Raw genomic sequence first — 20,203 nt, forward strand, 5'->3', positions numbered from 1 at the left:
ACAAGGGCAGAGTGGAGTGGGTGCAACAGGGACCCCAGGGCCACCAAGCCAAAGATAGTTACTATCTGGCACTTTACAGACAAACACTGCTGGTCCTTGAGCTAGAAAAGATACAGTGGTTCTTCCTGAGACTTGGTTGAATATAATTTTGGGAGATAAAAGCCCAGTCTCTGAGGAGATAAAAGGAAATGTGAGTTAAGAAGGCAGAGATGATGATCCTTTAAAGACTGCACTGGGGCCTCACTCTTTGGCTCTTGGGGTCAGTCCGGTCGTTTGTGATATCCCAGGTCGCGGCTGTGAGCCAAGGGACCTGCTCCACGTGTCTGGGTTTCTCTGCCTCGCCCACTGGTGTGAGCCTGACAGTGCACGAGGCTCTGGGCTCCTAAGGATCTGGGGCAGATTTAAGATTTTATTCAAGCATATGGCATAGAAGATGAATTCTTCCTCCTCCACCAGGAATGAAGAACCTAATGCTCTATCAGCAGTTAACCAGCTCCAGGATCTAGCCGCAGACCCATTACATTAAACAGAAGAGCCACTGTTCAGGATCAGGGATGTCTGCTGGCCTTTTTTTATTTATGGACTATCCCAACCCTCCTGTTGTCCACTCGGCTTTGTTGCTTTTCGATATTTGGCAGAATGCCGTGCTAACAGACAAAATGAAAGGAGAACTGGGTATGATGTTAAGCTTACAAAATGTTATACAGAAGACGACAATTCCAGGAGAAACAAAACTGCTAGCCTCTGAAATCTGTGACATTCTTCAGTGCTCCAATGTAGCAGATGGTGATAGTTTCAATGAAATGAATTCACATCAAAGGAAAGCTCAGTTTTTTCTGGGAACTACAAATAAATGTGCCAAAACAGTGGTTTTGCATATAGATGGTCTTGATGATGTCTCAGAAATCTGTGTGAAGAGGCCTTGTTAAAAATTAAAGAAGTTATAAGCTTTACTTTTCAAATGCCTGTTCAGAGATGTGTGGTGTGAATCCGTTCAGATTTGAAAGCAGATGCTTTGGCATCAGCGATAGCATCAACCAAGGTTATGAAAGCACAACAAGCTGTGAAAAGTGAGAGTGGAGAAGAGGTGCCGGTCCCATTCCAAGACACTCCTGTGGAAGGAGAACAAAACACAGAGCTGCCCGACTGCCTGCCTGAGGATGAGTCCCACGAAGAAACAAGATACAGCAGCGCCCTGGCCCGGCTCACACCCGGACGGTGGAGCTAGCTGGTTGAGCACAGCTGCAAACTTTCTGTCTAGATCACTTTACTGGTGACTTATATTTGGGGCTCAAGGACTGTGTGAACCAACAAGGGGCCAGTTTTCCAATGTTGTGGTGAACTGTCAAGTGCAATTTGCAGTAAGTCATCGTTAAGCTTTAGATTACATGATTGCGTATGCTGTGTTTTACATTTTATTCGACATTTTACCCCACTAAGTGGTAAAAAATGACAGAGGCTTTAAGTAGAACTGTTTGTTTATAAATGTATTTTTGGTTCTGTTTTCCTTTGTTTTGCTGCCTCACTTTTTTTTTCATATGGGCCCACTGTTAAAACCAAACATGTATGTGCAGCTTTACATTTTATTTTACGTGAAGCATGTGATTAGGAAAACTCATTTTCGTAAGCCTCAGGAACTTTCTGAAGAGAATTTATTTTTTAGCTCAAATTGTACATGGATTACTGAACTTTTTTTTTTCCTGCTTCATGAAAGATACTTGATTTGGTACTCTTCATTGAAAGTCAAAAGAAAACATTTCTCATTATCCTCCTTTTGTGCCTTTTTTGTCAACCATGTTTATAGAAAGGACATTGCTAATGACATTTTGTAAATTAAACTATATTCATTTGAACATAGTAATCCCCTAAAATACAACTATAAAAAAGCTTTGCAATCCGATTTGTTTTCATTCAAATAAGATTAACACAAATCAGTTGAGAAGAAGGAAACATGTATATCAGCAAAGTGCTTTTGAGACTGTTTGAATGTGACTAAATGTGGTTCTAGCTGACTGCCATTCAGTTTGGTTTATATCAGCTCTTGAAAGTTACGTCCCCCATGATATTGTGTGCAGCTGTAAATGGTCTCTAGGCCTTACTTTGTGATTACACACTATCCTCGGCTAGAAGAAATAATAGAAGTAAAGAACTGACAAACATGAGAAAAAGAAAACAAATTGAATGCCTGTAATGTCACAGACCACTTTATTAGAGTCTAACCTCAAAACATTATTTGCCTGGCAGAAGCCTGTTTATTCAGTAGATGTTTCCTCATATTGCCTTTTGTGAATTTATTATGAAAATGCTGCAGTGTGCGGGACACTGATTACGTGCTTCAACTTGGCGGGCCTGGGCCGGGGGACCTGATCAGCCCCTGGGGAGGGTGGTGGGCACGGGCGATAGCGCCCTCCACAGCCCCCCGGGCCTGAGAAAGTGGAGCCGGAGGCAGGCCCCATTTCCTCACCCAAAAACCAACCGTTAGAGGAAGCTTGCCGAAGAGAACCGCCTCCCTTATCTTGCCACACACTCCCTGTTGCCAGAGCAACTTCCGGCACCGCCAGTGCGCATGCACCGTTGCCAGAGCAACTCCCGCCCGCTGCAACAGCTTCCGGGTCCTCTCAGAACCAATCCTAGCCTTTCTCCCCTCAGCATTGCCATGTAAGGCCCTTACACCCCGACACCAACCCTGCCCTCTATGCCAGCCTATATAACTTGTGCTCACCCCTGAATAAAGGCTTTTTGTTCTACTACCTTGAAAAGAGTGTCTCGCGTCCCTCTCTCGCCGCCCTCCACACCTTGCACGCCTCCGCCGGGGACTCGGCCAAGTCCCCCGCCTCACCCTCGCATCCGGGAAGAGCCTCCGCCGGTACCCCTTAAGCAACCCCGACCGCAGAGGGTTCCTTGGGTGCCCGCCCCTAGCTGCGACCGCAGCAGTGGTATTGAATGAAAAAAGACTCAAATTATTGCTTATAAAGAAATAAAGCCAACATTGGTCACTTACTCTTGTTTCTCATGTCCAGTCAGAAAAAAAGAACTTCAATGAAGGTAAGATGAATAAACAAATAAACAGATAATAAATAAACAAATATTTTGGGATAGATAAAGAGGCAATTCCATGTATGCAGTGCTTTATTAAATTCCTGAAATATTTGGCACTAAAAAAAATTTGTTTTTGAAGTCTAGCTAAATCCAGATAAATTTAAATGCTACTATGATTAAAAACTAAAAGAAAGAAATTGAAACTCTTTTTCATCTACCTAGAGAGCTGCTATTTTACTATTTGGAGAACGTGAAGTGAAAATTGAACCCTGGAGGGTTTCTTTGTGTTTTCATTGTTTCTCTTTTAGAGAAAATTAAAAGCATCCAGTGTACTGGGGAAAAATTATAAAATACATCACCAATGACAGTCTTGAGTTCACTAACATTGTGAGCTTCTAGAAGGAAGGATATCCAATGTGAAGGATACTTAAAAACTAGGTGTTTGTTTATATTTTTTCATGTGTGTAGCTCTGGTTCAGGTGACACGCACAAACTGAAAACATAAGCTTTCAGGAGCACATATTGCTTTAAATGCATAATAAAACTTGCTGCCAGAACCAGATGTGTTGAAAAAAAAAAAAAAAGAAAACCACCTCCTTTCTGTCACCCTTAATACAGAGTTTTCTGTTCTAACAAGTTTGTACAGTTATTTTATTTTGCATTGGTACACATCTGCTTATTTAAAAACTACATTCCTCTGGTAATAATGACCCAGTACAAGTAGGTATTGCAGTTTGGTGTTTGTGTGTTCTAATTCTAAGTGTTCTTTTATTGCAGGTCTCATAAAGCAGTTAAGGCAAATGTAAAGACAGTTTTTGAAATATATTGTAAAATAGTAAAAGATAACAATAAAAAAAAAAAGAATGCATTGGTGAAAGAAATGAAAAAAAAATAATAACTCAAAACAGGGGCAACAGAAGGTGTGGAGTATTTAAAATCTGTCCAGCATGAACATGTGTGAACGCAGATGGAAAGGAAATCACGAAGAGCAAGAGGCTAAAGATGTCAAAAGAGAAGTGAGTGAGGTTGCAAAAAAAAGGGGGAAAGGATAGAGAATGCAGGGAGGGGGTTAGCCAGGAGAAAATAAAAAAGAACACTTTGCTTCTCGTTCTCAGGAATGGTGTAAGAAAGATGTCAAAACCAGGACCTTCATGATGCAAAGAAAACCATTATAATCACAAGGGCTTCTGCCAGGCGGCCCTGAGCATTTCATTAGGCCTCAGATGTTCTAAGCAAGTTCCCAGCATGCTGTCTCCCAATGACCTGCTCATCCACAGAAACACCCCTCTGCCCACTCCCCAGTCGCTCCACTCACCGGGAAGGGGGTCTCGAGGCATTTCTCTTTCCACCACACAGGGATCTTCTCCTTGTTCCAACTGGTAGATCACTCTTGGCATTGAAAATGGAATCCCTGCTCACAAGGAAGGAAACAGAAGCATGAAAGACTGAAACAGTGGCACGAACTGCAATCCAGCCCTTGCCCACCAGGACGGTCGGGCCGAAGAGCACTGCAGCTGTCAAGGTGGATCTGGAAGGGGGGGTCTTGGTTCATAGAGTACAGGGTCCTGGCCATGAAGGCCTCTAAAATGGGAGTCCTACGCTTTTCAGAATTTAAATTGGGATCTTACCACTGGAGGAGGGGAAACTCTGATGAACATATTGGGAGGAAGGGCAGAAAATGGGGAAAGTGTAGGATCAAGGGCATCACAGCAAAAATGAACATTATCGACTTTACAGAGATTCAACCTTTCGCAGGGGCATAGGAGGGTGTAAAACCTGCAGACTGGGAACCCGAAAGAGGGGGCTAAGGTATTACTGTAGCCGACTCATTGCAGACAAACCTCCCTACCCAGCGAGACCAGGTTGCCGTAGTTCTCCAGCATCACCTCCCGGTACAGGGCTCTCTGGGCCGGGTCCAGGTGCCCCCACTCCTCCTGGCTGAAGAGCACGGCCACATCCCCAAACGTCACTGACTCCTATAACAGCAAAACCATCCTCATCACCAGGGCCACCGGAAGACTCAGGAAGACGACACAGGAATGTTCAGTAAGCACTTCTGAAAATGTCTACGGAGTCTGAATATTTCACATCAACTACTTAGTTATTGGGGGAGGGCACCCATCAACTCTAAAACAAATATTTATTGAGTTTTCAATAAGAACAAAGAGTCATGTCAGATAGTGCACATAGGAAAAAAATAAGGCAAAGCCCCTGCCAATGGAGAAGCTTAATCAGCCTGGAATCTTTCAAAGTGACTGAACACATACATTTACTTCCTCCCTTCCACTCAAAATTCAAATTAAATAAAAGAAAAAAATATAAAAATATATTCAGAGCAATCCTGGAAAACTAGATAAAACACCACCAGCAAAACAGAAACAAAGAAATTTCTGAGACAGGAAGCAAATAAATATAATACTAATTACTACTGAGTACTTATGTGTTAGGGACTATGACACAAACTCCATATACATTACCTCAATCCCACAAGGAAGATACTATTATAAAACCATTTTGCAGATGAAGAAGAGTTCGAAAAGTTTAAGTAACCTTCCTAAGCTAGTACTGGTACAAAGTAGTCAAGTTAGAATTTGAATTCAGTGTCAGATGGCTACCCACTGACTATGAAAATTAAAAGAACTTGCAAGACTATACAAGTACAAGAAGGAATTGCTGAAAAATTAAGTTCTTCCAAGAGAACTCCAGTTAAATCCCCAAATGTGCGAAAGCATGGGGGGTTTCCCTAAACAAAGGAAGTTGGTTTAGATGTTGGGCAGCCAAAAAAAAAAACACAGTTTGCTGTACAGTAACTGCAGATTTGCTTATTTCTAGGTGTGGGGGGGCCTCTGCCAGGGCTGGAACAGGTGACTGGCCTCTGAGTGGGGGCTCAGGGAGCAGCTCCTCCCTAACCAGGGATCACAGGGGAGAGAGCCTCTCAGGGAGAGGCTGTGGAGCTGTCACCTATGTCTGCTCTGAAAGAAAGGTGGACGGCAGGAAGAGCAAGCCTCCCCCAGGAGCCAGCTGAAGGGCTTCCTGGATACACCCTCTTCCCCATGGAAAGCACACGTTCCAGCTCTATTTCTCGCCCCATCTCCCTGGGCGTTACACTTACTAAAAAATGACTTATCCTTTTCAAATTTCATTAGCTATTTTAAAAGTACCAAAGTCACTTCAGAAAAATCAGAAAATACTGAAAGCAAAAAATAATGTAAATTAAACTAAACCCTGTAACTCACAGACAACTTTTGTTCATATGTCAAGAAAATATTCCACAGCACATCCAATGACAAATACATGTGTTTTTGATCATGCTTTAAATGAAAGAAAGACAGTCAGTGATGAAGAAAACAAAAAGCATAAAAGAACGTACAGGAGTGATGTCGTCAACACGGCGATGTCAACAGCTACTGAAAACCTCTCCGCAGAGATTCAGCGAAAAAAAGGAGACAATCCTCACTTGTTCAGAACTCTGGAGGAAGGTACAGATTAGTAAAGGACCCCACAAGTGCTGAATCAAATAAAGAGAAAAGTATCAGATAGGAACATCCGTCTCAGACCGGCCGGTCCTCTCCCCTCCCCTCACACACCTCAGAAGTGCACGCAGGCAGCAGCCGGGAACCCTTCCACTCCCACTGGGGACACAGACTGTGAAACCTCTCACAGCGGGAGACACACACTGCCTGGGCCCCAGGAGGTAAACAGTTTCTGAGGACGATTAAGTCACCAGATACTGCCATCTGCTGGGCAGGCCGGAAAGTGCAGGGGAACTGCAGGGCTCCTCAGACCCTCTCCAGACCCTGTCCCAGGCCCAGTGTAGCTGGTCTACACCCCCTGGACAGAAACTTGGCCCTGTATTGGCTGATAAAGATTGACAACCCTACTGTCCAAGCAGTGCCCTAATACAAACCCAGGCAACACTAAATCCTAGACAACAAAGAAAAACAGACCTTCCAAATATAGATCCACGAAAATAATCAGATCACAGACATCAGCAAAAAATCACAAGGCACACTAAAACACAAGGCGAGATGGCTCAGCTGAAGAAACAGATAAAAAGTCAGAGGAGATACAGAATCTGGAACAACTAATCAAAGATATGCAAACAAATCTCCTGAATCAATTCAAAGAAATGAAGGAAGATGTGTATAAAGAGATAAAGGATATTAAGAAGACACTGGACAAGCATAAAGAATAATTTGAAAGAATACACAGAAAAATAACAGATATTATAGAAATAAAAGACACTGTAGACAAAATTAAAAACATACTGAGACACACAACAGCAGATTTTAAGAGACAGAAGAAAGAATTGCTGAGCTAAAAGATAGAGCAACCAAATCTGAACAGACAAAAGAACAAATGGAGAAAAAACGGAAAAATTTGAGCAGAGTCTCAGGGAAATGACAGACAACACAAAATACACAAATATGCACATCCAGAAGGAGAAGAAAAGGGAAAAGGGCCAAGAAGAATATTCAAAGAAATAATGGCTTAAAATTTCTCAACTCTTATAAAAGACATAAATATACAAATGCAAGAAGCCCAATGTACTCTAAACAGAATAAATCCAAATAGACCCACTTGAAGATACACAGTAATCAGACTGTCAAATACCTAAGAGAACGAGAAAATTCTGAAAGCATCAAGAGAAAAGCGATTCACCATATACAAGGGAAGCCTATCTCCAGGTGCTGATTTCTTGTCAGACACCATGGAGGTGAGAAGGTGGTGGTATATTTAAGATACTGAAAGAGCAAAGTTGCCAGCCAAGAATTCTCTATCCAGCAAAAATGAGGAAAAGTTGAAAATATTCACAAATAAACAGAAGTTCAGAGAGTCTGTTAATAAAAGACCGGCCCTTCGAAATCTACTAAAAGGAGTCCTGCTGGCTAAAAAGAAATGACAGGAGAGAGAGGTCTGGAGGAGGGTACAGAGCTGAAGAGTATTAGAAAGGGTAACTTAAAGGGTAAAGAGAGAAAGAGAGAGAAAATAGATCTGACAAATAAAAACTAAAGGGTACAATGGTTGAATCAAGAACTGCCTTTATAGTAATAATGCTGAATGTTAATGTATTAAACTCCCCAATCAAAAGACACAGATTGGCAGAATGGATTAAAAAATATGATCCCTCTCTGTATGCTGCTTACAAGAGACTCATCTTAGACCCAAAGATGCAAATAGGTTGAAAGTGAAAGGATGGAAAAAGATATTCTATGCAAGCAGTAACCAAAATAAAGCTGGGGTAGCTATACTAATAACAGACCAAATAGACTTTAAATGCAAAAAATGTTATGAGATAAATGACACTATACAATGATAAAAGGGGCAATTCAACAAGAAGGAATAACAATCATGAACATCCATGTTCATCCAAACAACATGATAAATGAACTAGACCTAACAGACTTATATAGAACACTGCATCTCAAAACAGCAGGACACACTTTTTTCTCAAGGGCTCATGGAACATTCTCAAGGATACCCATATTCTGGGGCACAAAACAGGCCTTAAATAAATTTAGAAAGATAGAAATTATACAAAGTACTTTCTCTGATCATAATGGAATGAAGCTGGAAATCAGCAACAAACAGAGAACAAGAAAATACACAAATATATGGAGGTTAAACAACAAACTCTTAAACAAAATCAGTGGGTCAAAAGAAGAAATTGCAAAAGAAATCAGTAGACATCTCAAGATGAATGAAAACGAGAACACAATGTATCAAAACTTACGGGATGCAGTGAATGCAGTGCTAAGAGGGAAATTTATAGTCCTAAACACCTACATTAAAAAGGAGGAAAGAGCTAAAATCAATGACCTAACTGAACAACTGAAGAAAATGGATAAAGAAGAGCAAACCAATCCCAAAGCAAGCAGAAAGAAAGAACAAAGATTAGAGCAGAAATTAATGAAATGGAGAATAAAAAAAGAAAATAGAATCAATAAGACCCAAAGTTGTTTTCTTGAGAAGATCAACAAAATTGACAAACCTTTAGCTAGCCTGACAAAGACAAAACAAGAGAAGCTACAAATAAATAAAATCAGAAATGAGAGGGGGGATACAACCACAGATCCCAAAGAAATAAAAAAGATCATAAGTGGTCACTATGAACACTGTATGTCAAAAAGCTAGACAGTTAGATGAAATGGACAATTTCCTACAAACACACAAACAGCCTACACTGACAAGAAATAGAAGACCTTAACAAACCTATCACAAGTAAAGAGATTGTCATCAAGAACCTACCAACAAAGAAAAGCCCAGGACCGGACAGCTTCACAGGCAGGTTTTACCAAGCATTCCAAGGAGAATTAATACCATTCCTGCTCAAACTCTCCCAAAAAACTGAAGAGGGAACACTACCTAACACAGTCTATAAAGCCAACATTACCCTCATACCAAAGCTGGATAAAGATAAAAGAAAAGAAAACTTCAGACCAATCTCTCTAATGAATATAGACGCAAAAATTCTCAACAAAATACTTGCAAGTGGAATCCAAAAGCACATTAAAATAATTATACACCATGACCAAGTGGGTTTTCTTCCAGATATGCAACAGATAACACAAGAAGATCAATTAATGTAACACACCACATTAACAAGTTAAAAGGGAAAAGCCACATGCTTATCTCGATTGATGCAGAAAAGGCACTGGACAAAATTCAGCATCCTTTCATGATAAAAACCCTTCAAAAGGTAGGAACTGAAGGAAACTTCCACACGATAAAGGACAGATATGAAAAACCCACAGCTAACACCATACTCAGTGGTGAGACTGAAAGCTTAGGAAGAAGACAAGGATGCCCACTGTCACCAATGCTATTCAACATGGTGCTCAAGTTCCAGCTAGAGGACTCAGGCAAGAAAAAGACATAAAAGGTATCCAAATTGGAAAGGAAGAAGTAAAACTCACTATTTGCAGTTGACATGATCCTATATTTACACAATCCAGAAAAAAATGAAGCAAAGCTACTTGAGCTAATAAGTGAGTTCAGCAAAGTGGTCGGATACAAGATCAACAGGCAAAAATCAATGGTGTTGCCCACAATTACATGGAGCTTTGAATGGGAGGTGATATACGGTGGGTCTGTATAGGTTAGAGTGAAATAGCAACGCATCCCAGGGTAATTTGGGCACAGAAAAAAAAATGTATATTGGGGACCCCCTGGGAAGCTGGGGGAGGATGCAGAGGTGCTGGACTTCTTCACCTGGATTGTTGCTGATGTTCTCACAAACACTGGGGGCTGACAGCTTGGCATGCTGAGCCCTCTGTCTTGGGGCTTGCCCCTATGAGGCTTGTTGCTGCAGAGGAGAGGCTAAACCTGCTTTTGGTTGTGCCTGGGAGTCTCCCCCAGAGTGCCTCTTTGTTGCTTGGATGTGGTCCTCTCTCTTTAAGCCACCTTGGCAAGTGATCTCACTGCCCTGCCCCCTAAGTGGGACCTGACTCCCAGGGGTGTGGATCTCCCTGGCGGCACGGGATGTGACTCCCAGGGATGAATCTGGACTCAGTGTCATGGGATTGAGAACATCTTCTTGACCAAAGGGGGGATGCAAAATGAAATGAAATAAAGCTTCAGTGGCTGTGAGATTTCAAATGGAGTCGAGAGGTCACTCTGGTGGACATTCTTATGCACTATATAGATATCCCTTTTTAGGTTTTAATGTACTGGAATAGCTAGAAGTAAATACCTGAAACTACCAAACTCCAACCCAGTAGCCTTGACTCTTGAAGACGATTGTATAACAATGTAAATTATAAAGAGTGACAGTGTGATTGTGAAAACCTTGTGGATCACACTCCTTTTCCAGTGTATGGAGTAGAAAAATGGGGACAAAAACTAAATGAAAAACAGGACGGGATGGGGGGGATGATTTGGGTGTTCTTTTTTATTTTTATTTTTTATTCTTATTCCGATTCTTTCTGGTATAAGAAGAGTGTTCAAAAATAGATTGGGGTAATGAATGCACAACTATATGATGGTACTGTGAACAGCTGATTGTACACCATGGATGACTGTATGGTATGTGAATATATCTCAATAAAACTGAATTAAAAAAAAAAAATCAATGCTGTTTCTATACACTAGTAATGAGCTATCCAAGGAGGTAATGAAGAAAAAAAATCCATTTACAATAGCACCTAAGAGAATCAAATATCCAGGAATAAACTTAACCAAGGATGTAAAGGACTCATACACAGAAGGATACAAAACACTGTTAAAAGAAATCAAAGACCTGAATAAATGGGAAGACATTCTGTGTTCATGGATTGGAAGGCTAAATGTAACTAAGATGTCAATTCTACCCAAACTGATCTACAGATTCAATGCAATCCCAATCAAAATTCCAACAACCTACTTTGCACAGTTGGAAAAATTAGTTACCAAATTTATTTGGAAGGGAAAATGGCCCTGAATAGCCTAAATATCCTTATAAAGAAAAATGAAGTGGGAAATATCACGCTTCCTAACTTTAAAGCATATTATAAAGCCACAGTGGTCGAAACAGCATGGTACTGGCATAAAGACAGACATACTGATCAATGGAATCGAACTGAGAGCTCAGAAACAGACACTCAGATCTATGGTCAACTGATTTCTGACAAGGCTCCCGCACCCACTCAACTGGGACAGAACAGTCTCTTCAATAAATAGTGCTAGGAGAACTGCCTATCAATAACCAAAAGAATGAACTCGATTAAAAAATTAACTCAAAATGGATCAAATACCTAAATAAAAGAATGAGTACCATAAAAATCTTAGAAGAAAATGTAGGGAAGCATCTTCAAGATCTAGTGATAGGCAGTATTTTCTTAGACTTTTACCTAAAGCATAAGCAATGAAAGAAAAAATAGATAAACGGGAACTCCTCAAAATCGAATACTTCAGCACCTCAAAGGACTTTGTCAAAGGGTGAAAAGACAACCCACTCAATGGGAAGAAATATCTGTAAACCACTTATCTGGTAAGGGTTTGATATCCAGTATATATAAAGAAATCCTACAACTCAACAACAAAAAGACAAACAATCCAATTAAAAAATGGGCAAAGGACAGGAATAGATATTACTCCAATGAGGAAATACAGATGGCTAAGAGGCACATGAAAAGATGCTCAGCTTCACTAGCTATTAGGGAAATGCAAATCAAAACCACAATGAGATATCATCTCACACCCACCAGAATGGCCACTATTAAACAAACGGGCAACTACAAGTGCTGGAGAGCATGTGGAGAAAGTGGAACATTTACTCACTGTTGCTGGGAATGTAAAATGGCACAGCTGCTGTGGAGAATAGTTTGGCAGTTCCTCAGGAAGCCAAGTACAGAGTTGCCTTACAACCTGGCAACCCCACTACTCGGATATACCCGGAAGATCTGAAAGCAGGGATGCACACCGACATTGGTACACCAATGTTCTTAGCAGTATTATTCACACCTGCCAAAAGATGGAAACAACCCAAGCGTCCACCAAGAAATAAAAGGATAAATAAAATGTGGTATATACATACCATGGAATATTATTCATCAGTAAGAAGAAACGAAGTCCTGACGCATGCGACAACATGCATGAACCTTGAGGACATTATGTTAAGTGAAAAAAGTCAGACACAAAAGGACAAATATTTTATGATCTCACTGACATGAACGAATTATGATATGTAAAGTCATAGACATAAAATATAGAATATAGGTTACCAGGATATAGAATGAGGCCAAAGAATGGAGAGTGGTTGCTTAACATGCACAGAATGTTTAATTAGGGTGAACTTAAATGTTTAGAATTGGACAGAGGTGATGGTAGCACGTTATTCTGAGAATAACTGACAGTGCTGAATGGTGTGAGTGTGGTGGAAAGGGAAGTTAAGAGTCATGTATGTCACCAGAAGGAAAGCTGGAGGTTAAAACATGGGAATGCGTAACACAGTGAATCTTGTGGTAGACAATGTTCGTGATTAACTGTATTAATATAAAAGTCTTTTCATGAACTAGAGCAGACATATGACACTATTACAAGGAATTAATAATAGAAGGGTGTATGGGAAAAAATGTACCATTGCAAACTATGGACTATAGTTAACAGTAATATTTTAATATTCTTTCATCAATAGTAACAAATGTACCACATCAATACTATGGGTCAATAATATGGGGGGATAAGGACTATGGGAGGATTAAGGTTTTCTTTTTTATTTTAATTTCTTTTCTGGAGTAATGAAAATGTTCTAAATTTGATCATGGGGTGATATGCACTACTATGTGATGATACTGTGAACCAACGATTGTATACTTCAGATGGTTTCTATGCTGTGTAAATATATCTGAAAAAAACTGCATTTTAAAAAGGATGAAGAACAACATACAATGACATGTTATGTATCCCCTCCTACCCCAGACCCGAAGTCCCATTCTTCAGGTGGATGGCGTCAAGTTTCTTTCCTTTCCTTCCAGATATGCTGCATGCATATACTCACATAAATATACATACCCAAAATCCTGAATCCCGTTTTACTTGTATCTTGCAGATCATGCTATATCTGCATACACAGAACCTCACTGTTTTCAACAGCTGTACGACATACTCCGCTGTACAGATACCATAACTTATTTAATCATTTCCCTTACTGATGGATACTTAGATGGTTTCTGCTTTTGGCCATCACAAACAAGGCCCAGTGACCACTCCCAGAAAGATATCTCTGGGTACAGGAGCACCAATATTTATAAGATAAACTGCTTAAACTGAACTATCGGGTCCAAAAGTACATGTACATTTTTCATTCTGACAGATGCGGCAGATTGTACTTTCCCAAAATGTCCACACTGATATATATCCCATCCCACATGCTCTTCTTACATGAAGCTCCTCCTACCAAGAAGAGAGATCTGTGTTTGCCCCTGAATCTCTGTAGGGGTCCACGAGCGCCCTCACCAATGGAATCCAGTGGAAGTGATGCCATGTGAGTTCCAAGGAGAAGTCATGAAAGAATACGCCTTCCACCTGCTCACTTCCACACTTTTTCTTGAAGCTCACCTCGGAACCCAGTCACCACGTTGTAGGCCCAAGAACACGGAGAGATCACACATAAGTGTTCCATCTAACAGCCATAGCTACGTCAACAGCTAATGACAACCAGGAGACAAGAGTGACCAAGGCTTTCAATGATTCTAGTCCCCAACCTTCAAGTCTTTCAGTTGAGGCTCCAGAACAGACTCGGCTAGCTTATTTCCACTGCCCTGTCTCACTCCTGACCCATGAAAACTGTGAGAGATGATAAACGATTACTGTTGTTTCAAGCCGCTATGCTTTGAGGTAATTTGTTATGCATCAACAGGTGAACTAAACATGGCAGATATTGCCAAGTTGCCCTCCATGTGCGGCTGTAGCAATTTATACTCCCTCCACACAGTGTATAGGTGTACCTAAATCCTTTTTGCTATTAAACTTCTTAATCTTCACAAATTTAATAGGTAAAACAACTTATCTTTGTTTTGATTTGCATGTCTTTAACTATGAATTATGTTAAGCGGCTTTTTATGATTAATGGCCATTTTTCCTTCCATAGATTACTGCTCCTAACCTTTGCTCATTTTCCTATTGGTTGTCTTTATCTTATTCATTTAATTTAGTTCTTTATGCTTTGGTATTATTCCTTGAGCTTTTTTATGTTACAAATATCTGAATCTGTCATATAAGTTTTATTTTGGCTTGACATCTTTGGAAGTACAAAGTTTCAAATTTTATTGCAGTCAAATTTAATCAATATTTTCCTTTCTTGTTTCTGTATGTTGTACTTTCTTGGAAATGCTCCTGTGTCAGTTATTAGGCTAGTTTTTTCTCAGCTTCAAAAGTACCCTCTTTTGCTCTGTTTCATGACACTGGAGGTGGAACTCCATAAACCACTTTTCTGCTTTGCTGGCTGACTCGTTATTAGGTTCTACCAATAGGGGCAGGTAGAGGGAGACTGGACGGCTAGAGAAAAGTGTGCTGGTTTGGATATATTGTCCCCTGTGCTGGTTTGTATGTATTATGTTCCCCAGAAAAAGCCATATTCTTTGATGCAATCTTGTGGGGCAGACATTTTCGTGCTGATTAGATTGGAATTCTTTGAGTGTTTCCATGGAGATGTGACCCACCCAACTGTGTGTGATACTTTTGATTCGATTATTTCCATGGAGGTGCGGGCCCACCCATTCAGGGTGGGTCTTGATTAGTTCACTGGAGTATTTAAGAGAGAAGCTAAGAGACAACAGATGCTGGTGCTTGCTGACGCTTAGAGATGCTTGGAGATGCGGACAAAAGGACATCGGAGATGCTAGGAGATAAAGCCCAGAGTTTGCCCAGAGAAGCTAAGGACGTACAGGAGCTGAAAGAGAGGAGCTGAAACACAACCCAGGAACAAAGGACCAGCAGCCGCCAGCCACGGGCCTTCCCAGCTGAGAGAGGCGTTCCAGACGCCATCGGCCTTTCCTCAGTGAAGCATCAGCAACCAAAACAGGAAGAACCAGCTTCTTCCTGTTTGCTTCCTGCTTCCATCACCCTGGCCTTGCTTCTCCACCCAGGCAGAGGCAGTTTGGTGCACTACTAGCAGTTAAATCCAGTTTGCAGACTTTCCAACCCTAATGCAACCAGGCTGAGAGATACCACACAGCCTCTCCCCAGAAGTCGGGGTCAAAATCCCCGAGCCCCACATGTAAACCCGGAAAGGCCAGCACCAACCAAGCAACGCCCCGTACTCAGGTCTGAGTTTCAGCTCACAAGGCCCCTTCTCTAAGCTTCCACGTTTTAATAATTCTAAACTCTTCCCTTTGTTCTCCCAGCCCTGCCAGTAGCAGCTGCTTCCTGCTGTTGTAACTGCTGTAATAACTTAGTGTTCTTTTTTGCCCTTTCAGTTCATTTATACCTAGTTAAACAACTCTTTATACTAAAGGATTTTGGTTAAAATAAGTTCTGTAATGTGTCTCCTGGCTGGACTCTGACACACCTCTCTCTACTCCAATATTATGTAAATATATACCTTTGTATTTATTTCAGGGAATAAATAAGGAAAAACACTATATGTATTATTCAATAGCCTGCACTTTCTCACTGATGTATCTAACACATATCACTCCATGTTAAACATACAACTCTACTTGATCATATAACATTGCTGCATAATTAGGATAACAGGAAGAGAAGAGAGAACAGAGCAAAAGAAATATCAGAAGTAATACAGGCTGACAATTTTCCAAAATTAACGACAGACACTGTTCCGGTTTGCTAATGCTGCCAGTGCGCAAAATACCAGAAATAGGTTTGCTTTTATAAAGGGGGTTTATTTGGTTAACAAGTTATAGTCCTACAGCCATAAAAATGTCCAAACCAAGGCATAAACATGAGTACACCTTCACTGGAGAAAGAATGCTGGTGTCCAGAAAACCTCTGTTAGCTGGGAAGGCACGCAGCTGGCATCTGCTTGCTCCCAGGTTGTGTTTCAAAATGGCATTCTCCAAAATGTCTAAGCATCAGCCAGTGTCAGGGGTCTGCAACTCCAAGCATCTCTGGCTAAGCCAGCAAGTGTCTGCGTCTGGCCAGTGTTTTCAAAGGATTCCAGTGAACTGATTAAGACCCAAGCCGAATGGGTGGGGCCACACCTCCACGGAAATAGTCTAATCAACAAGTCATACCCTCATCAAAGGTGTCACTCACAGTTGGGTGAGTCACAGCTCCACAGAAACAATCAAAGGTTCCAACCTAATAAACACTAATACGTCTGCCCCCATGAGATTTCATTAAAGAACATGGCGTTCTGGGGGGACATAATACATCCAAAACTGGCACAGACACCAAATCACAGATCTAGGAAGTGAAGAAAACACCAAGCAGCAAAAACACCAAAGAATTTATACCAAGGAATACCATATACAAACTGCAGAAAACCAGAGACAAAATCTTGAAAGAAGCCAGAAAATAACAACACTTATTTATAAAGGAATAAGAATTACACTGGACTTCTCATCAGAAACCATGTAAGCAAGGAGAGTGGAATGAAAGATATAAAGTTTTGAAATTAGAAACAACCACCGCCACCACCTAGTATTCTATATCCAGAGAAATAATCCCAAAGGGAAGAGAACAAGGCTTCCTCAGGGAAACAAAAATTGAGGGAAGTCATCGCCAGATTTGCCCCACAAGAAGTTAAAAGAAGTTGTTCAGGAAGATGGAAAATAATATAGGTCAGAAACCCGAATCTATATAAAGAGTGTCAGGGAAGGGATAAATGGAGATAAAATAAACTTTTTTGGTTTTCCTATTAATTGATCTAAAAGATAACTCATTACAGTAATCATAGTAACAATGTATTGGGTGATTACAGAGAATGGATGAATGAAATGTATGATGGCAGTGTCATAAGGAATACGTGGGAGGAATAAAGAAAACTTTTTTGTTTCTTTTTTGTTCTTTTAGAGAGGCTGTGGGCTTACAGAACGATCTTACACAAAATACAGGATTCCCATATACCCTCACATTATTAACAACTTGCATTCATGAGGTACATTTGTTACAACCAATGAAAACACAGTTTTATAGTTGTACTATTAACCATAGTCTATAGTTTAATTTAGGGCTCACTATTTGGGTTGTACAGTTCCATGGACTTTTAAAAAAATTTTTATTCTAGAACCACATATACAACTAAAATTTCCCCTTTTAACAACACTTAACTGTATCATTTGGTGCTGTCAATTATGTTCACAATGTTGTGTTACCATCACCACCAACCCTATGTTTTCTTCTAGGAGTCTTATGGTTCTGGCTCTCATATTTGGGTCTCTGATGCATTTTGAGTTGATTTTTGCACATGGTGTGAGGTAGGGGGCACGTTCATTCTTTGGCAAATGGAGACCCAGATGCCCAAGCACCATTCATTGAGGAGACTGTTCTTTCCCAATTGAGTGGTCTTTGCCTCCTTGTCAAAAATCAGTTGGCCATAAATGCAAGGGTTGATTTCTGAACTCTCAATTTGATCCCATTGGTCTACAATCTGTCCCTGTGCCAGTAACATGCTGTTTTGATTACTGTGGCTTTGTAATTTTAAGACAGAGAAGTGTGAATCTTCCAATTTCGTTCTTTGTCAAGATGGACGCAGGCTTTCTTGGAGAAATAAATGATCCTAAGGCAGGGACAGGAAATCTACAAGATGACTCAGGAGCAACTTGTAGTGCCAGAAAGTAACAAAGTACTCAAACAAAAAAACAAAACAAACAAACCCAGAAATCCCACACTGACTGAGTTATGTCAGAAGGACACAGGAGCCAATTGAAACAGCTTCCAATGGCCAAAGATGAAACAATATGAGCAAAAATAATTTCTGAATTATAACCAAATGTATAAAATGAATACTTATGAGTCCATACTGATATAAATGATTGAACAAATAAATAAATGGAGAGAAGAGACAAATGCTCTGTACAGAATTCCAAATAGCAGAACTCTCTACTCCTTATGTGTAGTGACTTCCTTCCAATGAGTACAACATATGGGAAAGTAGAGAAAGAAAGTGTGACAAACACTATCACAGCCAGGCTATCAAGTTTAACATCAACAGTGATAAGTCATGTTACCAGCATGCAATTTTGATATGATATGATGACAATGGCACTTAACCTCTATGATCTTCCTCCCCAAAGTCCATAACCCTAGTCTAATAATGAGGAAAACATCAGACAAATTCTAATAAAGGGAATGTCTACAAAAATATCTGACTAGTACTCCTCAAAACTGTGAAGGTCATCAAAAGCAAGGAGAGTCTGAAAAACCATCAGAACCAACAGGTGGCAATTAAATGTAATGTGGGGTCATAGATGATCCTAGAATAGAAAAAGGATGCTAGGTAAAAACTAAAGGAATCTGAGTATAGACTTTAATTAATAATAATCTATCAATACTGGTTCATTAATTGTAATAAATGAATAACATGAATGTAAGATGTTAATAAAAGGGAAACTGGGTGTGGGTGTATGTGGGCAACACCCTGTACTACATTTGCAATGTTCTGTAAATCTAAAACTCTTCTAAAAATAAACATTATTTCAAAAAAGAAACAGTGACAATATCAAAACACATTATTGCAGGAAAAGAAATAACTCACAACCTATGGCTATTAAGCAATCAACACTAAGTTCCATGTGTCTGGAAGAGAAATCATATACTACAAATAGTATTCGTAAAGTCTGTGAAGATTCTACTTTTTCCAAAAATTATGCTTATTTGGCTCTTTAATGTTTCTGACAGAGAGCAGAGAAAAATTTTCCCCTAAGTGCCCAGAAAGAGGAGAGAAGTCAAGACGGGATCTTTGAATCACCGAACTGACTCAAAAGGGTTAACTGTGAAAAATGAGACCTGGGTTGTGAGGAGACTTAATCAAAAGGTTTAGAAACTAAGTAATATTTCCATAAAAACTGGCTCTGGGTTGCAAATAAACACTTCTCATATGCCTTTAGGTGAAATCAAGCAAGTCTTTGCAGTTTGGGATATTGGAAAGCTCACACAGAGATCGTCTTCCTTTGGGCAGAAAGTAGCCCAGGTAATCGCTATCAACTGCCTTTTCTGATCTTTATCTCTTGGTTTTAACCCCAGATGCCTTTCTTCAGAGACGGTATCATCCTACTGATGCCTTAATTTGGACATTTTCATGGCCTTAGAACTGTAAATTTGTGAATTAATAAACCCCCATTGTAAAAGCCAACCCATTTCTGGTATATTGTATTCTGGCAGCTTTTAGCAAACTGGAACAAGCAATAAGAAGGAATTAAGTCCTGAAGTATGTGACAACGTGGATGAACCTTGACGACATAATGCTGAGTGAAATAAGCCAGACACAACAAGAGAGATATTATATAATTTCACTAACATGAACCACCTAGAAAATATAAACTCAGTCTTAAAATAGGGGACTTAGAGACAGACAGAAGCTAGAGAAGTGGGAGTGGTTACCTAATACGTACAGATTTGTTAATGAAGTTGATCTCAACTGTTTGGGAATGGGTAGAGGTGATGACAGATCATTATTGGGATTGTAAGTAATAGTGCTGTATTGAAAGTCGATATGATTGAAAGGGGGTTGCCTAAAGTCATGTCCCTCACTGATTAATACTACAAATAAGTTCTTGCGTGA

General features: G+C 40.2%; 1 protein-coding gene and 1 pseudogene across 1 annotated transcript in view; one reads left to right on the forward strand and one right to left on the reverse strand.

Moving 5' to 3' along the window:
- Positions 1-20,203, reverse strand: part of ZNF879 (zinc finger protein 879) — a 54,087-nt gene that overhangs the window by 12,215 nt on the left and 21,669 nt on the right. The window lies entirely within an intron of this gene.
- LOC119520002 lies at positions 434-1,277 on the forward strand (annotated as a pseudogene).

The sequence above is a fragment of the Choloepus didactylus genome, chromosome 24, assembly GCF_015220235.1.
Source record: "Choloepus didactylus isolate mChoDid1 chromosome 24, mChoDid1.pri, whole genome shotgun sequence".
NCBI lineage: Eukaryota > Metazoa > Chordata > Mammalia > Pilosa > Megalonychidae > Choloepus > Choloepus didactylus.